The following is a 21,243-nucleotide window of genomic DNA, read 5'->3' as shown; positions in this document are numbered from 1 at the left end:
GAAATAGGGAAGGCTAAGTCAACCCTGAGCCTGGTGAAATCTGAACTGCCAAATTGCAGGCAGCCAGCAGTCAGCAGAAGTAGCCTGCAGTTCTGCATTCTAACTACTGTGGCACCCATTTTGCTTTTTTGTTTTCATGTTTTTATACATTCTTGATTATTACTAGGTACACTGACCAGAGGCACTATGTGAAATGGGTGGCAATACAAATGTGAATGATTAAATAAATAAAAACAAATGTTGCCTAAAATGCCACAGCATTTTCAGCTACTGCAAATTTTTGAATGTTTGATTTAGCATCTCTGACTCAGTGAATAATGCTAAGAAGTCTAATATACCAATGCACATTTTGAATTTAGGCTTTTTCCCTAGAAACAAATTATTTAAAATTCCTAATTAGAATCATTTTCAGTCAGTATGTGATTCTATTTAGAATTAAAGTTTTAGATTTGATTTAATTGTCTAATGTTATTTGGGTTCATGATGCTAATTTTATGAACTAACTGATTTCTAAAAGTGGAAAAATTTCTTCAGAATCAAGTTAAAAGAAAAATATCAGTTCCAACATATATGGAGCAATGATGGGAATTTACTAAGCATAAATACTGTAAGAATTCCTAATGCATTATAGTTAGGAAAAAAATTCAATTCAGGTTGAGGCCAGCACTTGCATATGGCTTTTTAATTATTATTTTAAATCATAACTTTTTCCATTATGATTTAAGTTCTGGTGTTCTCCCTTATTTTTCTAATCTCTCAGGCATGTCAGAGTGCTAGAGGTTCTCTGACAGTAAAATTTTCATAGTGGAAAGCAAATATATCTGAGCTTTATGGCAGGTGTCAGCTTTCTGGAAGATTTGGAATGCTTTCAGAAAAAAAAAAAGCCTTTGACCTTGAAACAATGTAGAGCATTCACACTACCGTAGCTTGTTTAATGTCTTCTTCTCCTCAGCATTGCTCTAAAGAAGATACTGCATCATTCTCCTTAGGGAACAAAGTCCAGCCAGTAAATTGCAATCTTTTGCCTTATTCATTTTACCTCACCACTAGTTTCTCTCTCTTTTTAACTCAATAGACCAGGTAAATCTCTTGACTATATTCTTATTTCTGCAGATCTGAAATTGTCATTTATCTGATAATGTGGAAAATGATCCAACCTTTTGTTAATTCACATTCTTTTCAATATATGGGACATCTGATCCCAGCAACTATGCAGTGGGTTTTTTGGGGGGCAATGACTGGAGACACCAAAATTTGAATGACAACTTTACACAATACTCCAGATACTGGTCCCTGGCTGGTCAGAATTAAATTAACTTTCCCAGTTGCAGTGACTTACCGAAACAGGTCTTTAGACTTTAGCTTACTTTGCCCTTTTAAGTCTTTAAGGATTTTATAGGTTGAAATGGCACATAATTCTTTGCCTCCTTCCAGAATTTCTTGGACATATTGGGAATGTTGTATGCACCTAATATTATTCCTTACATAAATAAAGTTATGGAACAAAGCTCTAGGTTAGGCTCCAAACTGTGCTCTATGCAAGTTTGTTGCTGAGCATGAAGCCAAGATCCACAGATCGGGGTGTGGGAATATAAAAATAGAAAAGGGGTGAAATGCTATCCTTCTCCCCTAACCCTCCAGTGATATTTGTAACAATATTACAAAGAAACATATTGTTGAAGACATGTAGTTTGAAACTGACAAAGTACTTTAAGAACTAGGTAAATGCAGGATTTTTTAATCACAAGAAAGAAAAAAATCTGCAAGTTGTTAAAATTTCTCAGAATACACAAAACATTTTCTGTCCCTCAACTCTAGGCATACCAAACACCTAGGACAAAGGAATAAAGGTTATCACCCTGCAGGGAGAGAAAAGTGGCATTTCCTCCCCACCAAAATTTGCACATCTCCTGAAACAAAAACCCCAACCAACACGACCACATACTCTTCAAACAACTAGACAACTTTTCTATAACTATTACTGCCCTGAGTTCTTTTTCCTGTGGGCTTTAAGAACTGTACCACACGTTACCCTATTGAATAAACCATCCACATTTCAAGCACTTATCCAGTATGCTCATTTATGGCCTGGCTCAGATTTAAGTGCAGAACTTTATCTTCTAACAGGGTTTTTGGTTCTTGCCTGTCATTACTGAAGTTGCCAGATATCATTTTCCACTTCTTCATCCAATAGCCAATATGTCTCCTGTTTATTCTCTGGATTGGCTTTTCTTTTTCTAGGTTGAATTTCCTTGATACTCATTCAACAATTGTTCAAAGTTAAGATGGCACTGAATGAATTGTGGTTATTACGTTGGATTTCTGGACAATCCAGCACCTTCACAATCATATAATTGTGGTCTGTGTGCTTGAGGCTATATTTGCGCTTATGACTGCTTGTCAAACATCCTACAATCACACAACTGCCACCTGCAAATCTCCATGCTGGCTTCCTCAGAAAGTCAGATGGGAAACCAGCAAGGAAATTTCCAAATTGCTCCCAATTCCGCTCACCCTCCTCCAACCCCTCTATGCTTGTAGCCTCAGAAAGCTACATTCAAAACTACAGGCTTCAAAGTAGACCCTAGGTATAATGTCACAGTAGCCATATTGTGTGTGGACAATTCTCAGGGATTCGATAATAACTATATAAGTATTAATTCACTTTAAAATATTACAGTAATTTTCATGTTACATGATTAAAAATATAACATGTTTAAATTAAATATTTCAATTCTGCACATTTCTTACAAAATAGAAAACTAGTTTGGGATAGTGATTAAGATGCTGGCCTAAAAACTACGAGGCTATGAGTTTTAGTCCTTCTTTAAGCATGAAATCAGACTGGGTGATCTGGGCTAGGCACTCTCAGCTCAACCGATCTTAAAGGGTTCTTGTGGAGAAAACAAGAGGCAGGATTACCAACTTGAGTTATACATAAAAAGCAGAATAAAATAGTAATAATAATTCCCTCCATGAATATTCCCTTGTTGTGGGGGATGTGTTAAGATATTGAAGATTTAATAGCTAATCAGCTGCTGTAAGGCTGCTGATACAATGAGGATGAGTCAGCAGGGTTATTGCCGCTTTAAGACTGAGGATGGGTCAGCAGAGTTATTGCCACTTTAAGAAGCTGTCTATGTAAGGGAGGCCATGAGAGGGGATCTCTCTCCTTGTGTTCTATCTCCATTGTAATTCTCCATGAAGAGTTGAACATTGATTGATTGCCTGGTATGTGCCTAACACTTGTGTGTATGTGTAACACGTGTATGTATGTGTCTCGTATATAAACCACTGTTAAAAGATAAGGCATCTGTGTCCTGTGTTTTGCTCCTGGGTTGTCTCACAATAGTAGTAATGCTGCAAACACTTTGACAGGAGAGGCTTCTTGATGCTCAGTGAGAGTTCTGCTAGTGACAGTGTATTATCATGCCAGACATCTAGCAGAACAAAGAATGTACATCCATCATATGGTTCAGTGAAATGATTGCTAGTAGTAAGAATGAAATTAAAGCACAAAGGGTCACCTTGTGATAAGATGGGTAACAAACAGATTTGATAAATAAAATAATAATACAGGGGTATCTCAGTACTCATCATTAATTGGTTTCGGGAGGTGTGATGTATACCAAAAATTATGAGTAACACACTTTTCCCATAAGGAATAATGTAGTGGGTCACAAGGCAGCTAATTTTAACAAGCAGTTGAGGACAAAGGTACTGCTGTAATAAATATGCAAGAAAGCAGGACAAAGAGAAGGAAATAAAGAAATGGCATGAATGTATAAGAGTGGTAACTATGCCTACCAACTTCTAATTATTTATTTTTCTTACTCTATAATTATTTTGGCTTTCAGTTTTAACAATATTTCTTTAATGTAGCCTTATTTTATTTTTTTTGAAGCTCAAAAATACTGGAATGGTGTATTCATTATACCCCTCCTTTGTAATCAGATTCTTGATCAAATTATTTGCAAGTTATCCTCGGTCCTGCATGCTATTAGTTGCTTAATCACTGTTCAGAAAGTTCTGAGAACTTCTTCAAAAAAATAAAGTTGCTTATTGTTACTTCCTGAACAGCGTGAACGAGTAATCTATAGATTAAGTACTATTCGCTGTAATTTACATTCAGCATTTGTTCCTGGAATACAAAATATCCAACAGAAAAATTTATTTTTGCAATATTCCTATAAAATACAAATACTACAAATATATGGACAATGAATGTTCAGAAATATCAAATTTAAGATTGCATGGAGAAGTGTACTTTACTTTTATCATATCAGTTTTCCAAGGATCTCATGGCAATGAATACAAAATTATTTTGTTTATTTCATACTTCTGATGAGAATGAGGGCAAATTCATAAACTGTAGTTTGTTACTGAGATGTAAGTTACAATTAGAAGATTCATATACCAGGCTAAGAACATATCTTGATCATAATCCAAAATGGGCATTGGTATAATTACCTGACAACGCCCTTTCTATGTACGCTGCAAGAGAGTCCAGGATAGGTTAGACTCCTCCCTATTATGTCATAGAGTTGAGTCTACCATATATAAAAAGCTAGCCTCTAGCCAGATCCCCAGCTTTAGGTGAAGATACTTGACTCGGAATGTCTAAGGAAGCAAGAAACAAACATGTTAGAAATAACTCCGCATCCTGCCTACACCGGACATAACCAAGGTGGGGCTGGCTGCGCTGAGAGTCCAGGATGAGAAATACTAAAGCCAAGATGTCCACGGGAGGGCCCATGTCTGGTCTGTTTACTCCGTTTCAGGGACAACCCTCTGAAGTACTCTTCGTCCAAAGGTCACATCCACTGAAGCGAAGGAATCAAGACAGTAATGCCTAATGAAGGGTGACAGAGATGCCCAAGTAGCTGCTCAACAGATCTCTAGCAAAGCCTGAGTAGTCCAGGTGGCCAAAGTAGTTGCACTCCTGGTGGAGTGTGCTGTAAGTCTGGTAGACACCGGAAGGCACATAGTCTGGTAGGCTTTGACAATACATGATCTGATCCATCTGCTTAAGGTAGGAGGGGAGGCCTTACAGCCCATCAAATTGTGGGAGAGAGACAAAAACCAGGCCTTGGTTTTCCAAAATGTGGCAGATACAGATAGAGATAATCAGAGTTGGAAGGGACCTTGTAGGTCATCTAGTCCAACCCCCACCCAAGCGGGAGACCCTACAGCATTTCTGACAAATGACAATCTCTTCTTGAAAGTCTCAACTGATGGCGCTCCCACAACTTTCGAGGGCAAGTTGTTCCATTGGTTGATTGTTCTCACTGTCAGAAAGTTTCTCCTTATTTCCAGGTTAAATCTCTCCTTGTTCAGTTTCCATCCATCATTCCTTGTCTGGCCTACAGGAGCTTTAGAAAATAGCTTGACCCCTTCCTCCCTGTGGCAGCCCCTCAAATATTGGAAGACCGCTATCATGTCTCCCCTGGTCCTTCTCTTTACTAGACTAGCCAAGCCCAGTTCCTGCAACCGTTTGTTGTATGTTTTAGCCTCCAGTCCCCTAATCATCCTGGTGGCCATTTGTTTGATGTATACATAAAGCTCTCTTCACTTCCAGCCTATGCCACTTACGTTCTAGATCATGACTAGGATGAGGGCAAAAATCTGGGTGCACAATTTCTTGGGCCCTATGAAACCAAGTATTAAGTATTGGGACAAAGGTAGGATCTAAGTGAAGGACCGCCCTGTTGTCATGGAAGGAACCGAGATCCTACCTGACTGAGAGAGCTGCAAGCTCCGACACCCTCCTAGCCGAAGTAATGGCCACTAGAAAAACCACCTTAAAGGTCCGGAACTGAAAAGACACCGATCTAAGGGGTTTGAAAGGAGACCCTGCAGCACCTTGGGAAGCTCCCATGTGGGATATCTGTGGACCACTGATGGGTGGATATTAGTGGCGCCTTTTAGGAACCTACGCACAGAGGGATGGTGAGACAAAGATGAAAAAATGATCCCAGTGGATAACGGATGATAGGGCTGCCACTTGGTGGCTGAAAGTGTTGGGCAAGAGCCTCGTATCCATATGAAGGAATAACACATCAGTTACAGATGCTGAGGTGGGCACACAGTTTTCCTTCTGACACCAAGTGCAGCAAACCTTCCAGGTGGCATCGTAAATGCGTATTGTGGAGGATTTACGGGAGGCCTGAATGGTGAAGATGACCCTATCAGGAAGGTTAGAGTCTCTCAGACATTGCCACTCAAGTGCCACATGGTCAAGTGGAACCATGGCGGGTCCGGGGATAGCAGGTTTCTCTGATGGAGTGAGATCCTGTGATCCAAGATTCTCCAAGGTTGAGCAATCAACAAGTTCATCAGATCTGCAAACCAGGGCCTCTGGGGCCAATGAGGCACCAGGAGAATAAGCTCCACCTTCTCCTCCAACATTTTCCGAATGACCGTTGGAATGAGTGGAAGAGGGGGAAAGGCATAGAGGACACCTGGGGGGCATCTGCTCCAAAGTGCATTGGTCCCTTCCACTCCCTGAGAAGGAAATCTGGTGAAGAATCTGCTCGCCTGAGCGTTCAGGGGAGAGGAGAACAGGTCTACTGAGGGAGTGCCGAACCTGATGGACAGATCCCTGAGCAGAGAAGAATGGAGATTCCACTCTGAATGGTCGACAGCACTTCGACTCAGCCAGTTGGCCTGAGAGTTGTCGACCCTGGAAACAGGGCTGGCTTGATGGACAAAAGGTGTCTCTCCGCCCAACGCCCTAGGCATTCGGCTTCCCTCATCAAGGCCCTGGACCTCATTCCCCCTTGGTGACTGATGTGTGCCTTCGCAGCCACATTGTCCAGCATGTGACCCCATCACCCTGGTATGGAAGAGTTTGAGGGCCAGGAAGATTGCCCTGCATTCCAACCAGTTTATTGGGTAAGATCCTTCTGCCAGGGACAAACACCCCTGAGCCATCACGCTCCCCAGAATGGCCCCCCAGCCCTGCAGGCTGGCATCCATGGTGAGCAGTAATCTCTCTGGCTTCCTTAAACAGATGTCCTCTCCAAAGTGCAGGAGACTGCCACCAACAGAAAGAGTGTAGAATCTGCACTCTGGAAGAAGAGTGGCTGATGCCCGCTCGTTGATAAGAGAGCAGGAACTATTGGAGAGTCCAAGAATGGAGTCTTGCCCATGGGACGATACCAATGCAGGAGATCATTTTCCCTAGCAGTCTGGAAAGATGAGCTAAGGGAACTGCGTTGTCAACTGATTTGGAAGATCATCTCATTCAGTCTGTCCCCACGATCCAGTGAGAGGAAAACCTCGCAAAGGGACGAATTGATGACAGTGCCCAAATGGAGGAGTCTGGTCGTGGGTTGAGGTGGCTTTTCTTCACGTTGATAGAAAAGCCATGGTCCTGCAGAAGCTGCATCATCAAATGGAGGTCTTGTAGAGTGGAGTGGAGCGATGCATACTGGATCAAAATGTCATCCAGGTAACACTGAAGCCTCACAGAAACTGCTCGAAGGGTAGCCGCCAATGCTGCCAGCACTTTGGTGAAGACTCTGGGAGCCAATGACAGCCCAAAAAGGCCCAGTACTGGAAATGCTTGTGCTGATAACAAAAATGAAGAAACTTGCAGTGATGGCGCCAGATAGGAATATGGAGATAGGCCTCCGTAAGGTCTATGGAAGACAGGAGGTCGCCCTCTCGAATGCTCTCTAGGATGGAATGCAAAGTCTGCATCTTAAAACACCTGTATGGGATGAACCTGTTCAAACACTTCAAGTTGAGAATGGTTCACCATCCCCCAGATGCCTTTGGGATCACAAAGATCCTGGAATAAAACCCAAGCCCGTTGGTCTGCAGGAACCGGTTGAATGGCCCTAATGTCATTAAGAAGTTGAATGGCCAATTCCACCAGGACCTGTTTGCACTATCCCGAGAAATGGGGCAGGTCACAAAATGCTCTGGGGGAGGCGAGAGGAATTCCAGCTGCAGACCTGATCTAATTGTCCTGAGTACCCAGGCATCTGATGTGGACTCCTCCCATCTGGAGACAAAGAAGGCCAGTCGACCTCTGATGGGGCGGAGAACAGGCGTTCACTTGGAGCGTCAGAAGGCACAGCCACCTCCTCCTCGAAAGAGTCATTTACCAGTATTTTGATGTTGCTGTATGCCAGTCATCTCAGGTCACTGTTCCTGTCATTGAAAGAATGGCCTCTGATTATGGGAGAAGTGAGAGGAGGACTCAGCCCAGAAAGAGGAAGGACGGAAGGACGGTGTGGGGTGATAATCTGCCCTCTTTCCCCTCGAAGAGAGAACCTTTCTCTTGTCCCTGGTTTCAACCAGGTATGGGTCCAGGACCTCACCGAAGAGCTTCTCTCCAGCACAAGGAAGCCGATGCCACTTCCACTTACAGCGGGAGTCAGACTGCCAGTTCTGGAGCCATAGGAATTGTCTTGCTGTGACCAAGGAGGCCATGGCTCTAGAAACGAACTTGGCTAAATTCAGTGTGGCGTCCGCCGTAAATTCAGCTGCTGCAATGATTTTGTTCAGATCTTGGTGAGATCTAAAGTCAGATGGAGGAAGGTGCTCCTGTAATTGATGTAGCCAGCAGAGCGAGGCTCTAGTAAAAAAGGACACTGCTGGTGAGACTCGAACGGCCCAAGCCAATGCCTGATGGTTGCGTTTGAGTGTTTGCTCTGATCTTTTGTCTTCGGCCTTGAGCACGTCCTCTGGCTCAGTGGGGGTGCTGGAGGAGGAAAAGGAGGCCACTACTGGAGCATCCACTGAAGGAACCACTAGGACAGTCCCATGTTATAGAAGCATCTATCGTGAGATGAAGGTCTAGGTTCAGCAGCCAGAGAGGCACATTGCTCTTTGACTAGGTCTAGAAACAACAGAGGAGAGGGGAGAACCTCTGTTTGGACCACAGGCTTTGAAAAAAGAGAATCCCCTTGGGCAGAAGAATCCCTCTGGGGTTCAGGGGCCACTTACTCAAGGGTCAATTGGGCGGTGACCAATGCCTTTTGTAAGAGAGGTTTAAATAGAGTGGGCTTAAAGACCGCCATCGAAGGAGGTTGGTCCCGAAGAAAAGTTTCTGCCTCTGACATATCTGATCTCGCCCTCTTCTTCCTCTGACCCTGAGGAGGGACTGCGCTCTGAAGGGCATGAGTGATTTCTATCCCCAGTGTCTCCCCAGTCAGATTGAGTAGATGGCCCACTAACCTCCTGATGTCTGGGGTATTATGACAGAGAAGAGCCCCTAGGGATTGGGAAACCAACCCCCCCAAGGAGGAAGGAGCTGTTGGAAACCCTCTGCCAAACCATGTTTACTGGCTGTAGGAACTACCAATGAAACATCACTGGAACCACTGCCCGAGGGGGGCTTCAGCAGGGTGCATGCCTGCAGCAGTGGGAGTGAAGGTAACCTCAGGCCTATGCCTATGGCTACCTGAGAGGACTGGCTGGGAGGTGGAACCACAATAGCCTGTTGAAAATTGGTCCCAGATCTGCTAAGATCCTGGGGGGGGGGGTGGGGTCTTCCTCCTCTGCTCTCATAGGAGACCAGGCTTGGGTATAAAAGAAGGAACTAGAATGGCCCTCCCCTTCCCTGGGTCCCACACCCTGGCCAACTGTGCTTCCCCTGGAAGGGAAGCCTGCTGCAAGTGACCTCTCATTTGGTCTAGGATTTTAGCAATTGCCTCTCAAGAGCAGTGTGCCTCATCTTTTCAGCCTTTAATTCAGCCTGAGATGTTTTCTTTGAAGTGAGGGCCTTGGCTCTGATTTTTGCAGCCACCTCTCTTTGCGCTGATTGGTGTTGTTGTCTCTCCCTCTTTTTCTTCTGGCCCCGAGGACCCTGTTCCTCTAGGCCTGAACCTTCAGCTTCTCTGCTTGGTTCCATGATGATAACTTAAGACACAAGAGGTCCTGGAAGCAACCCTCAATATGTGTCTCCTAAAAGTGGGTCAACCCTCTCAAACGACCACAGAAAGGTTCTTTCAAGAATATTGCAGGGCCTGGGCTAATTAAAAATGCCCACTCGCAACGTGCATAATGGCCGCTGATAAAAAATGGCCGCCCGCACGTGTAGAGGCTCTGGGAAATGCTTCCAGAGCCTCCGTAGCTCTTTAGGTGTGGTGAGCTACGTACGGCTGCCTCGTAAAAAGCAGCTGAAAGGCGCCGCTAGGAGTGCTGCGTCTTGCGGCAGCCCGAACTCGCTCAGGAGGCTGCGCCGGAGGTTTCCAAGCTCTTCCCTTGTCTGCAGCCTCCTGAAGGCAGCGCCAAGTCCCCGATTCTGCTGGAGAGCAGATCCCTGCTCTTCAGCTAGCACAGCTCAATTGGAGCCTTGAAAGCTGTGCCAAAGGATTTTGAGAAAAAAAAGGAAACCTCTACTTGCTCTTCTGCTGTGCTCTCGCAACAATCATCAGCTGCTTCCAAGACATGTAGCTCAATTGAGACAAAGGAGCTGAATCAAAGCTGGGGATCTGTCTAGAGGCTAGCTTTTTATATACGGCAGACTCAGCTCTATGACATAATAGGGAGGAGTCTAACCCATCCTGGACTCTCAGCACAGCGTGGATGAGCACTTCTGTACTCACAAAATATTATTAATGGTTATGACTCCATGGGTCCCAAATTACTATTGGTTAAGATTACTTGCTACCGGTAGCATATATTCTGGCTGAATAGAGATGGTGTAGTTCAAAAGGAGCAAGTTAAAATGTTGGAAGATTATCAAATAAAAATTGATAAAGTTTTGGCTTATAACACACCAGATTTAAACTGTGGTTGAAAAGAAGAAAGTGTGGATAATTGATGTGGCAATACTAATGGAAGTAGAATAGTAGCCAAAGAATTAGAGAAGATCGGATAGTATCAAGATCTGAAAATCAAAGCTGAAAGATTATGAAGTAACTGGCCATGGTAATTCCAAGTTCTTATTGGCACTCTGGGTACCATACCAAAAAAACTTTAAAATCCTAGTTTCTTGGAATAAACTTGAAGCTAAACAGTTAGAAAAACTGGTAGCTGTGATTTCACATTGTCTATACTGTAATAGTTGTACAACAACCTATCAAAATATACAATATGGGTGCAATTTAAGATTAAATTTTAACAAAAAGATTTCTTGCAGTACAGAATGTATTTTTTGATTATCTGGTCACATTACAGAGCTCAATACTACATGTAACAGAAAACACAAACTACAAAAAATAACTTGCTCTCTGTATCATGCTGGCCCTGAATAACATATGGTCCACAGGCAACATCAGCCCACCAACCAGTCTTGCGTGCCCCAATGATGATTTTTAAAGCTTAATAAACCCATAGCATCACAGCTACCAGAAAGGTCCACTGCCAACTAATTTTTTGCAGCCTTTGCTGAAAGACATGATGCTTGCCTCCAACACTTCTAGATCTCAAATACAGGCAGCTTTAGTGCAACTACTATCCTGCCTTTAAATGCTCAACTGAATGCACTCCAAACAGAGATGGACCAGGGTAAAAACTATGTCGCTTAATATAAAATTAATAAATACTACAATAAACAATTCCATTTACTTTATTTCCAGTTTATAAATCCAATTTCTAAAATAAATGCTATGTAAGTAATTTTATACACTGAGAATGTCTTACTACTGAAAAATTCTAATAGCTATTTTTCTCCAATTTTTCTCAGTGAAGTTTAGCAAGCTAACTTTCTGTGTACACTATGCATTGCAATATGGTTTTTAGTGACTTCCTGATGTGCTAGTATGAGTCAGCAAATGGAGGAGAAAAAAAGAGAAGCAGCTCAATTGTGGCCATTAAATGGGGGCTACACTGTTGCAAGGGCTAATGAGCTGACCTGGCTCCTTGCTATTACTATTGTGGAGAGATGTAGAGACAGCTGTTAAACAGCTAGACATTGGTGTAGCCTGATATATACCAGTAGGTGTTGGGGACTAGAGCTGTGGGGGGGGGGTTCATCTCCTCAGTTGCTGGGGGACATGCTGGCCATCTGATCCAAAATTAAAAAGAGAGAAATGAGAAGAGAGATAGTCTATTGGAATGGCTGTAAAAAAAAAAGAATGTTGTGTGACTGTATTTGTTATTGGTTCCTGGGTGGAGAAAAGTCCACAGGTAGCTTCCCTGAAGGAAGGAAACTGAAGTTCCAGAAAGATGACATTTGTTATTAAGAAGCCTTTGTCTCTGAGGATAGACTGGGCAGAAGACCTTGTCAGAGATTTTTCCCCAAATGAGGAAAAAGTGGTCAGTTGAATAGATCCAGAAAAACTTAAATTGAGCACATTAGTAAATCTAATACATTCCTCTTTTCACTGTCTTTTCATAAGGCTGGTAACCTGGAGGGAGACATAGGTAAAGGGAAGGAACTGAAGCAGTTTCAGTTTCTTTCAATCCTTTTTTGCACATCTAAGTAATTAAGCAATCAAATTATTTCCTTTTCAGAATCTCCACAAACCAATGCTTCTTTTTCAAATTGTCCAAGTCCTTGGTCCCATTCATATACTTTCTCTTTACAATCTATTTTGTCCTTCACCAATTAGTTCTACTTCTATAACAAAAAAAATCTAGACTTCTAGACTACCTAGACTTCCATTCTTTTCTACCATCAATTATAGGTATTTGCTTAATATCCTCCCTTGAAGGACAAACTGTAAATAGAGACCACAATGCTTTCACAAAGGAAATACACAAAAGAAATTAAAATGTATTGATATAGATATTGTATAAAATTGTGCAGTACAATACTACATTGAGGATGTTAAAGTAAGTTCAGCAAAATACACAAATTTTCAAATATTACAGTTGATCACATAGCTAAGAAAAACAATATACTATTTTTAATTTCTAGGACTATTATTAAAGATGTTATTAAAGATCCTGAAACAGGTTGATGAAAAGGGCAGTATAAAAAGGAAGTTACAAACACTCAACACCTTCCCCTGTTGGGCAGATGCTGTTACATCTAAGTATCAGGAGCCCCCGCTCAAGCACCAGATGATCAACCGGAACCAGGCTGGATCTGGGTACTCAACTGGGCCCTGGCTGAGAGATATCTTGTGCAGGGGAATTCTCCAGGGTCTGGTGACTGACAGGCTCACCAGGTCAGCAAACCATGGATGCCTGGGCCAGTAAGGGGCTACCAACAGAACCTCCGCCTTCTCTATCAATACCTTTCTGATAGTCCCCAGAATCAGGGGAAGGGGGGAAGGCATACAATAGCTCCTGGGGCCACCTGCACCGGAGAACGTTGACCCCTTCTGCTCTCAGTGTTGGAAACTGTGCAAAGAAAGGACCTTCTGCCATCTTGCCTCTGATGCCTTCTGGTGGCAAAGGCTGGTCTATCGGCCTGAGACGAGAATCTTTGGAAGAAGGGCCTACTCTGACGGGGAAAGCCTGCTCCAGCTTCCCTGTTTAAAGGAGGGAATTCTGTAGCAGGGCAGAGACCTGTAATAAAAGCGCCTCCCCTGGGAGGGCAGGATTTTTCGCTTGTCCCTGGTCTCCATCAAAAAAGGATCCAGGGTTTCCCCCAAAAGCCTCTCTCCCTTAAAAGGAGCTGACACCAGCTTCCATTTGTTTCTGGCATCCATCTGCCAATTTCTTAGCCAGAGGAGCCTATGTGCCAATGAGGCCATGGCTCTGGAAGAAAATTTGGCTGATGTGAGGGTGGCATCAGCTGTCAATTGAGCTGCGGCTATTATATTACTCAGGTCCTGATGCACCCTGAGGTCCTCAGGTAGGATTCTGCCCTGCAACTGTCTCAGCCACCACAAAGAGGTCTGTTTGAAGAAAGACAGTCATTGATGCCCTGATGGCCCAGGCATTGGCTTGAGGAGTTCTGCGGAGTGCCATCTCCTCCTTCCAGTCCTCCCCCTTTAAAATGTCCTCCATGTCAGGCTGGCTGGAAAAGATCCTTAAAGGAGAGGGGACCTGCTACCTCCAATTCCTCATCCTTAAAGTCCCTCTCTGGAAGGAGGTCCCTCTCAGGGACGTAAGACTGGCTTCTTTCCGATGGGGATGCAGAACGATCTCTGAAGTAGATCAGCTGCTCTGCAAAAGCTTGGCCATGCCCCTGTGGCACCCCTCTGTTAGCGTCCAAACAAGACAGCTGGAGCAGCTGGTTGACTTCTGCTTGAAATTCTTGTCTAATTGTTTGGGAGTCCAGGCATTCATGAAGGATGGCATCTCTTGTATGCGGGTCTCCTCAGGCCACAACCCAGCCGCTGTAAAGGTGGCTTCAGGCGCAGCTCTGGTTCCGCTGGAGACTTGGCTTCCCAGTTCAGCAATCAAAAATCCTTGTGATGGCTCAGAAACATTATGAGCTGTTTCTGCTCTGATTTGGAGATTTCCCTGCAAATCCAGAATACTTGAGCCACTAGGAGACCAGGCAGTCAAATATTGTCTATCTGCCAGTTGATCTTGATGTCTGCCATCTTGTAGGATCAGAGGAGAGATGGCCCTCTTTTCAGCCATCTTGGAATCTCTCAACGCCTTATCAAACTTTTTATCCAGAGTTTTCTGTCTACTCCTGGCCTGCCTATCCTCTGCCCTCGATGGTCTTTTAGGGGCTAGGACCCTTGCTCTGATCCCAGCTGCTGTCTCTAGTCCAGGACACCTGGGCTTAGTTGATCCCCTTACAGCCCATTCTCTACTCTGCTGAGGAGCTGATAATTCCTGATCAGCTCCCCTGGCCGCCATTTTGAGACCGCCAAAAATAACTGTCACTGACAGAGAGAAAAACAAAAAGAGGCAAGAGAAAAATAAAAATAAAACTTATTTGGCCACAGCAGCTGTCCACCACTTCAGAAGACTAGTGCAACCCAGAAGTGGTGAGCTCAGCACAGCTCCACAATTTAAAGCAAGAGTCAGAGGGGAAAAAAAAGGGGGGGGGAAGGCTCACTCTTTAAATTGCTACAAGTCCTGACAGAGGCTTGCGAGCCAGTGCTGGCTGCACCATAATCAATCTGGCAGGTTCAAGCACCTCACAGCTGCATGGTGCTCTGATGACTGCTCAGGGGGGTCAGGATTCAATCCAGATGGCCAATACCCCAGGGACAATCCTGGAGAATTTCTACAAAATTGTCCCAAAACGTCTGAAATGGCCACCGCCAAAAAAGGGGCAAAAGTGCCTTGTGGTTGTCACAGCTAGCACAAATAAATAAGCACAGACTGGGAGAAAATGAGTTAAATAAGACATCGACCTCCGCCCCGCCCAGCCCAGGCCACACAGGCTCTCAGGGGCACCTCCAACCGAAATTCCAACAACCACAAAAAAACCAATCCACCAGCAAATAAAATTTAAAAAGTTATCAAAAAAATGCGGAGAAAAGGTGCAAAAAACAAAAGTGCTAAATCAGCAAGCTGGCTAGCTGTCAAACCTGTTCTAAGCCTCTCTAAGAAAAAAAAGCTCAATCCAGGGGGTGAAGATTCTTCTACAATCTTAACTATTCAGAGCCCTTAAAGGGTGGTCTGAACACGCTGAGACCGAGTGAAGAACTGGGGACTGTTACCGGGGGTGGGGTGTCCTCAGTTTTTCAACTCGGTCGGTCTGCAGAGCTATGAGACTAGAGACTACCCATCCTGGATTCTCCCTTCGGCTCAGTGGAAAAAAACTGAGACAGGTTAATTTGGCAATGTAAGAGTTCAGTTTTTGATAAAATTATATCACACAATATAACATTTAAAAGGATAATTACTAAGATTTATCCTTGTATCACACACACATACACCCTTTTAAATAGGAATTGAAAGAGAGAAAAATTGATAGAGGGCCATAATGAACTTGCAACAAATTGTTTTAATGTAATTTCATAATCAAAACAAGTAATAATAGAAGGCAATTCTCCATTCTTCAATTAAAAAAGTAGCCAATTTCTCCCAAAGATCGTAACTGGAGATTGAATCAAAAGTTTATTAAGATTGATGAAGGCAACACAAACTTTTCACTGAGGATGAAAGATATTTGTCAGATAGATGATGGAGAAAGAGGCAGTGATCAATTGACCATCCTTCCCTGAAACAGGCTTGTGCTATTCCTAAAATACAAGCTTGAACTATTCAATCTACTAACTAGTGCACTATTCTCAATAAAAAAATTAAAACAACAACAATAGTAGTAGTAGTAACAGTAATAATAATAACCTCATTCACCTTCACCCCTTTCACTCTCAGGAATGGATGTTTATTTCAAATGTTAGTAAATTTTATTTCATTTTAAATGGATTGGTTTAAGTGGTCTGGGAAGACCAAATATCTGCTAGCATGGAGTAGTGCAAAGCACATGTTGATGACATTTGGGTAAGGGAGAATCCTTCATTCAAGAGTTGATTCCTGGTAACTTCCTGGGCTAGTCCTTATTTATACAAAGTTCTATATTTGTACAATGACACAATTTTTATAAGCTGTGTTGTCCAGCTTATAAACACCAATAGAAGGCTGTATTGAAATTTTATAATATTTTTAGTTTGCAAAAATATAGCCTTTATTTCTTATCTTGCAAATACTGTATAAAGTAAGCCATGAGTTTAGGATTTAATGCTGAAATAGAAGATGACTCTCTTATTCACCATTATATTCTGTTTAGCAAAGGAATAGAACAGATTTAAGCCTGACACTGCAGCACTTCAAATAAAGGAATATCCCTTTTAACCTTTTATGCATAATGCCTGCAAATATAGATACATTAGTGAAATCCAACAATAAGATCTTGGTATTTTATCTGCAGTATGTATACTCAAGTTATTCAGGTTTGCATAGTCAAAAATATATTGTGTTCTGTCTCCCCAAATTTAAGTCTAGGCAAAAAAATAGTTAACCTGAACAGAATCATTTAAAGGAATATAAACATAGAGTAGTAGTTACATTACTTAAAGTAATGTATTTTGTGTCATCATAGTACAAAAGGAGAATAATTAAAATTGTGAAATTCTAGTCAAAAGAAAGCTTACTTGATGTAAGCCATAAAACTGCTCAACCTGTAAAACATCTGAAGGCGGGAAAGAAGCTATTGTTTAAGTTAGGAAGATGATGATGTAGTGGCAATTGGCAAACTGAATTGGATTTAAGCAGTAACTATAAATACCTGCGAATTTTATACTAATGTTCAAAGAAGTTATGCAGGTTCCTAGGGGAAGGGAAGGACACCAGAAATATAGGAATGTGCTTCTAGGGATCAATTTACTCTTTGGAAAATTCCTGAAGTAGAAAATCTAAACATAAATGGTCAGTTGATCTGATGCCTTTGATTAAGAGAACTATATAATGTGTCCACCTTTAGCTGACCTCAATGGATGGATGGAGATGTACAGAGGCAAACATTTCTCAAGTGGCCAGACCCACACCTACGACAGCTGGGTTATCATCTCTCAATCTGAATCATTAGATGTTCATGGAAGATTGACATTGCCTCTTAACAGGTGTCAATATTTATATTCACAATAATTTTACTTTGTACTTATTCACAAAACAAAACAGAATTTAGATTAGTAGGCTATACAATTAGAGGATTTGTAAATACTACTACATTTACACATTCGATCAATAACCCTGTTTAAGGATATATTACAAGTACAAAATAAACTATGAATATTAATCTGCCTGGTCACATGAGAGAAGTTTCCTTAGGATCCAACCAAGAAAACCTACTCTCAAAAGAAATTTATCCTATTTTATCTTTTAGACTTCTAACAAGTAACTTATTAGCAGTTGGGTTAGCACATTTTGTCACTGTATCATAATACTACACAGGTGTTCCTGACATATAAACATAATAGAACCTGGAATTTCCATATGAGTTATGAGTTTTATATTAAGGCCCCCACATGAACAGGTCTGATTTTATGACATTTTTGCAGCAACCACTAAGAGAATACCATGGTCGTTAAGTAGGTACAGCAGTTGTTAGATAAATCAGTGTATTCCTATTGGCATATATTTTTGCCAGAGAACCAGCAAAAAAAATCATAAATCTCGGAACACAGCAATAGGCCATAAAGATGAGTCATTTGCCAACCATCCTAAATGAGGCATGTGACTGCAAGTAAATATGCAGCCACTGGAACTCCAGAACTGGGTTATAAATTGTTTTTCAATCTGTTGTAATTTCAACTGGTCTGCTAAGTGATTGGTCATAAATCTTTTAAAGAAGAGAGTATAAATAATGGTTCCCAAACTTTCTTGATCCACAGAGCCTGCAGTGTCTTAATAATTTTTCATTATGCCCTAAAATGGTGAACTACCTCGAGCAAGTAGTTGTGATCCAACAATGCCCCTACAAATTTGCAGCATAGGGCACTACAGTACAAAGTCTGGGAATGATGGCTATAAAGTTCATTTTTTAAATAAAAAAACATTTTCAAGTTATTCAAATTGATATCAATGTCTTCAAACCTCTGACATTAATAAAAATTCATGTAGTACTATTTTCATTTGCCTATGTATCAGAAACCTGAATTTAAAGACTACTACTAATCGTCTACTAACTAGTACAAAAGCCCACATGCATTGTTAAATCATAGTGTAACATTTTACTGTAAGGTAACACAAACTATAGAAAATAGTTAGATTACATACTCATTCTTCTCTAATAAAAATTAGAGGAAGAATAAGCCAGAATTTAATAAATCAAACAAAATGTTCAGTAAAATTTGTGATATATTTCTTACAAATGAGAAAATTTAACTTAATAGATGACTCAAAAATTATTGAAATTGATTGTTTAAACAATGATATATTCATTTCCAAGCATAAACATTGATACATGTGTGGAAAAAAAATTCAAAAATTCAATCTGCTAAATAGGCATGGAATTCTGGTTTATTCTTCTGAACATGCAAAAGATGAAGAGGAGAGCATTTATTGTGAGGTTGGACCTTTGGGATGTTAGAACTATTACTTGCTATACCAATCCCTTGCTGCTTGATATTGTGCCTAAGTTGATGATGGTTCCTTTGGCTTATGATGCTGGGAGACTTTAACTTGCCTTCCCTGAGTGCATCTTTGAAGTTCATGCCCCTCACCTGATTCAACTTATTAAGGGCCTAACTAACTACATTAAAATTGTTTTGTTGTTTCAGAACACTGACAGCAAGTGCTACCTCTTATCACAGTTCCTTATCTTGGACACAATCATTCCCTAATAAAACTGGAATTTACTACAGGTACCACTTACTAAAGGAGGACAAAATTTATGCAATCAATTCATCCCAGGTTGAATGAGGTCTTAATCATCACTTGGAATGAAAAGATAAAATGGATAAAATTGTATCAATGTAGATTCTCTGCATGCAGACCCCAGAGGACATCCAGAAGATAAAGGACATCCAGAAGATAAAGTTACAGAAGAGATACCTATAGTACTGCTTGGAAGAATATAAAGTTTGATCTCACTGAACACAGATAAGCCTTCCTTAACTTATGTGAATAGGAATGGCAAAATATATGTACTTCTTCCCTCTTAATGTCTTCCAAGTGACAACCAGCAGCTTTGTGGAATGTGATTTAATCTCATCTAATAGAAATGATCAGGGAAACATTTTCAAAGTTAAAGTGAGGATTGCTTTTGGAACCTGGTGATAAAATTGCTTGGATTCATACTGAATTTGATTCCAGTTTATGCAAATCCAATGGAAGTGACTGAGATGTGATCGTGTGTTGTTATCTTGGAGGAGATAATGATTTTAGTTCTGAGGACGTAAAGTGACTCTTTGGAGCTGTTAGCTATTAGGATCTGTATTTTAGATTTGTACCCCTCCTGTTAGAACTGTGATGGCGAACCTATGGCACATGTGCTAGAAGTGGCACACAGAGCCAATCTCTCCAAACACACCAGCCATCACCCGTTGATCTTCTGGGTTCCAGAGTATGCATATGCACTGGTCAGCTGGTCTTCACGCATGCGGAAGCACCGGAAACCTGGTCTTCCAGTTTCTGGCATGCATGTGTGTGGTGGTCTCATGAAAAGAAGACACTTCGCAAAGTTGTCTTGGGATGAGAGCGCAGAGAGAACTCCAAAACCCTCTTTTATTAGAAGCAATCTTGTTAACATAGCAATTTTGTTAATGTCCTATCACAAACGCATTACATCACACATCATGCACTGATCATTTGCATAAAGCATACAAGGCTGCAGAGTTTAAGTTTGCTACAGTTCTGGTTAAGAAATGGCAACAATTTGTCCTTGCTCCTTGCTCCATGTTCCAGCCAACTACCAGAAGGCTCCGTTGTCCTAGCACGTACACAAAGAACAAAGAATCATAGTTCCCACATCTCCCCTGTTTTTCCTTTTTAAGAGACAGGGAGTGTTTTAGTCCCAACAACAGTCTTTGTCAGGCCCGTAGGCAAGAGTGCTGTGCATGCTGATGTTATCCACGGCGTTCGTGACTTCTTCAACCATCACAAACATCTTGTCCTCGTCTGGGTCGTCACAGGTTGGCTCCCCTATCTCATCTTCGGATGGCAGTGGTTCATATGTGTTAGTTATTTGTTGATTCCAGAGAGCCATTAGCTGCGCAGTGGCTTTTTTCTCAGCCAAGAGGGATAAACTGTTAGAAATAGTGCGTACAAAGATGGGTAATACACAAGGCAATACAACACATCCCGCAGCAATCATACCAATGAGCGCTACAATAGCTTGCAAACCAGGCAATTTTGGGAACCAGGATCCAAACATGTCTCTAAAATCAAGACCATTCCATGTTTGTACGGGTACATGCGCAACCTTGATCATTCTATCAGTAATTTGTTGGATAACTTTTCTGCTATCATCTACCTCAATTTTCAATACAATATAACCATATGGGTCACGTCCGGTACCGTCGATACCAAGACCTAAAAAACGATATTGTACCCCCTTAGATTCAGGTAAGTGAGTGTACAAGCAAATGGGATTACATTTGTCAGTGGTACATGAAGTAGAGCTTGATTTAACAGTGATATTAATATTTTGAGGGCCTCTTACTTGAGCAGAGTCAATAGGTGGGGTGTACCAGTAGTTGTAAACAGTGGTGGCCCCCACGTTAGTCCCGGACACCTTTTGAAAGAGATATTTCTTTTCCTGTAGATAAGATCTCTGCCAGCTGTGTGAGCCCCAGATAACTCCTGCAGCGTTGTTAGGACCTTGACCTTTGCTGATGGCAAGGCAAGCATCAAAGCATACTGAGGTGTTGGTACCCCCCCCCGAGTGACATTATGGATTATGTACCCATTTTTTGTTTGACTGGTAGAGAACATTCCTGCAAGATCAGAACTGGAGCCACCTTTGTATGCATAGACATA

The 21,243-nt window shown here is 41.8% G+C and overlaps 1 protein-coding gene and 1 pseudogene across 3 annotated transcripts in view; both read right to left on the bottom strand.

Annotated features, from left to right (window-relative positions):
* Positions 1-21,243, bottom strand: part of GPATCH8 (G-patch domain containing 8) — a 109,012-nt gene that overhangs the window by 70,464 nt on the left and 17,305 nt on the right. The gene's annotated exons all lie outside the window — the stretch shown is intronic.
* LOC148124133 (uncharacterized) lies at positions 8,164-9,074 on the bottom strand (annotated as a pseudogene).

The sequence above is a fragment of the Pseudonaja textilis genome, chromosome Z (assembly GCF_049901715.1).
Source record: "Pseudonaja textilis isolate UNSWEBS1 chromosome Z, rPseTex1.2, whole genome shotgun sequence".
Lineage (NCBI taxonomy): Eukaryota > Metazoa > Chordata > Lepidosauria > Squamata > Elapidae > Pseudonaja > Pseudonaja textilis.
Note: the sequence above shows the minus strand (reverse complement) of the source record. Positions and strands in the feature narration are given on the sequence as shown.